Below are 3,532 nucleotides of genomic sequence, written 5' to 3' on the forward strand. Positions count from 1 at the left end.
AGTAGATTGCCCAACCTTCCTTCTGAGGAGTGGCTGGTGGGTTTGAACTACCAGCCTTCTGGTTAGCAGTCAAATGCCTTAGGCACTATGCTACCAGAGTGCAGACACTTAGTAATTTGAGTGAAAGGAAAGGCAATATACAATAAGGGTGAGGTCAGCGCAAAATGATCAAAACCAAAGAAGACACTGGGAAGAGCACAAGAGTTAAGGCAACAAAGGTTAAGTGTTATTACATACACAGTCCTGCAACATCAGCAACAACAATAATCTATGAGTGGGTAAATAGATAACCATACAAGCTGAACAGGTATGGAAAGGTGAATGCGACTATACCCATGAAGATGTATGACAGAGGATATCTCCACATATGTATTTATATGTCCTGCAAACATATCCATGCATCTAGTAAAACACACAGGGGGCAAAAAATGTCTTAGCCACAACCAAATATTTTAAGGGAATGAGTCACTGGGCATGGGGGCTCAGGACCATAGTCTGGGGGACAAAAAGGTCAATAGGCATGACAGTCCACAAAGACATTGTTCTATTCCCTACTTTGGTAAGTAGTAAATGGGGTCTTAAAAGCTTATGAGTGGCCATCTAAGGTGCAACTATTTTTCTCTCTTCATTCAGAGTAGAGAAGAGTGAGGAAAATCAAAGACACAAGGAAACAATTAGTCCAAAGGACTAATGGTCCATGAGAATCCCAGCCTCCACAGCCCTGAGACCAGAAGGACTAGATGCTACCAATCAATGCTGACCACTCTAAAAGAGATCACAACAGGAGGTCCTGGATAGAGTAGAAGGAAAATGTAGAGCAAACCTCAAATCATTAAAAAAGATCAGAGTTACTGGCCTGATAGAGAATGGCGGAACCCCTGAGACTATGACCCTCAGACATCCTTCAGGCCTGGAACTGAAACCACCCCCATGGCTCAGCTTTCAGCCAAACAAGAGACAGGCCTCTACAGTGAACAATAACACCAGGGAGGTATTCACTCTTAGAACAATCAACCATATGAAATCAAAAGGTCAGCCTTTGCCCAGGAACAAAGCTCAGAAGGCAGGAAGGTGTAGGAAAAAAGGACAAATGGAAATGGTAAACACAGGGAGGAAGTACGAAGAATGGTGTTACATTGTGGAGATTGCAATCAATATCACAAAACAAAGTATGTATAAATTGCTGAATGGAAAACCAATTTGCTCTGTAAAGTTTCACTGAAATCACAATAAAAAGTTAAAACGACAATAAAAAAGGAAAGACTTTTGTTCTGGTTGCCTAGTGCTGCTCTGTCAAGAATATACCACTAATGGGATGGCCTTAACAAACAGGAGTTTATTCTTTTACGGTTCAGGAGGCTAGAAGCCCAAGTTCAAAGTACCAGGCTTTAGGGACTGTGTGAAAACCCCTCAACCTTGGGCTTCAGCTCTGCCTCCTGCTCCTGACCCACTGAAGCTAGAGGATTTTCTTCACTCAGACAACTACTGGCTGCTGAGGCTAACAAGCCAAAGGTCAACAGATAAAATGGCACAGTCCCGATGTTACCAAACCACACTGCAGGCCATTAATTTAAGTCCATTATAAGTCCCTAGGATGGCGGAGCATGGCAGGCTGCTGAACAATGACATGACTACATGCAGGGTCCAAGCATGCCATAGGCTAGAGACCATTCCCAAAGCTGCTGCTTAAATACGAGAAGCAGACCACATACTCAAAGCAGCTACTCAGCTGTTTGTAGTAGATCTCACCATGGAGTTGATTGCCAGTCTCATCATGGGGAATAACTACCACCAGCTGCCCAGCCACTCAACTAGGCCCAGCCAAGTTGACACACAAACATAACCACCATAACCTTGATCTTTATTTGAGGAGTAAAAGGAAGGGCCAACATTCCAGCCAATGCATCATCTTCTCCTAGTTTACTTCCTCATCAATATTTTATCATCTAAAAAATAGAGGTGATAACAGTATCTACTTTATACAATATTGAGAAAATCAAATGCATTATCATGTGTTAAGTGCTTAAACAGGCACCTAGTGGTGCGGTGGTTAAGCACTTGGCTGCTAATCAAAATGTTGGTGGTTCAAACCTACTCAGTGGCTCTGCAAAAGCAAGACCTGGTAATCTGCTCCCATAAAGATTACACCCTATGGGGAAGTTCTTCTTTGTCACATGTAGTCCCTATGAGTGTAAATTGACTTGACAGTACCTAACAACAAGATGTGCTTAAACTACCTAGCATATAGCAGTAACTGTATAAGTGTTTGCTATTATTATTAATCTGACTAACATGAACACATACCTCAAAATTCAGCACAGAGGAATTTCCTCTGGAACACGTTCCCTGACACTGCCTGCCACCAGACCAAGTTATGGACCATTTCTCTAGGCTCCTAAATTCCCTGTGCTTCCTCTACCCTCCTAGAGTATAATTTGTTGTTTACCTCACTTTCTTTGTCCCTAAACTGTGAACTCCTTAGGGCAAGGGGTATGCTCTATTCATCAAGACCAGGCACAAAAAAAAAAAAAAGATGTCAGTGAAAATGCCCAGCTGTGGTAGGCAAAGTAATGGCACCCCAAAGATATCCTTGTCCCAAACTCTAGAGCCTATAAATATGGAGCTCTGGTGGCATAGTGCCTAAGGCATTTGACTGCTAACCAGAAGGCTGACAGTTCAAACCCACCAGCCACTCCTCAGAAGGAAGACTGGGCAATCTACTTCCGTAGTGATACTGCCTCAGAAACCCAAGGAGGGGTCACTATGAGTTGAATCGACTCGATGGCAATGAGTTTTGTTTTGTTTTTTTTAATGGTAAAAGTGATTTTGCAGATGTGAGTAAATTAAGGATCTTGAGATGGGGCAATTATCCTGGATTACCTGGGTGGGCCCAATGTAATCACAAGGGCCGTTATAAAAGGGAGTCAAGAAGATCAGAATGAGTAGCAAAGATGAAGAATTAGGAAGAAGTGTGCTGGTTAGAGTTGTACTTGGCTTTGAGAAACCTAGAAGAGAGGGTTTTAAACTAGTCAGGCAGGGTTGTCTAACCTTTTTCACATTGTGGCAAACAGGAAAAATATTTGTATTTATATGGCTCGTTGGGGTACACGGACAGGTTGCTCAGGGTCAGAGATGAGTGGCTCAGGATCAGAGTTAGTAGTAGGAGATTTGACAATGGAAGGAAAAGATTGGAGTGATGCAAGGAAGGACCCACAGCCAACTCTCTCCCTCCCCTCCTCCTCCCTCTCTCCCTCTTCCCCTCTCCTTTTCCCTCTCCCTCTTTCTCCATATAAATCTGTCTCTGTTTCCCTAGAGAACCCTAAAATAGAAGAGGTCAGATTCATGTTTTAGATAGATCATTCTGACTGAGGTGTGGCTGGGGTGGGGGCAAGTGGTAAGGATGAGAAGGTCTCTGCAGTGTAGTAAATTACTTTGTGTGGCTTTTCTACCCATAAGTCTTTGTAAACTCCAAGGTGGGATTTGCTATGAGCAACTGAGGAGCTCCTGATTGCTGAAGGTGTCCACCTGGAGT

The sequence above is a fragment of the Orycteropus afer genome, unplaced genomic scaffold, assembly GCF_000298275.1.
Source record: "Orycteropus afer afer isolate SDZICR_OR568_19922 unplaced genomic scaffold, OryAfe1.0 scaffold00145, whole genome shotgun sequence".
NCBI lineage: Eukaryota > Metazoa > Chordata > Mammalia > Tubulidentata > Orycteropodidae > Orycteropus > Orycteropus afer.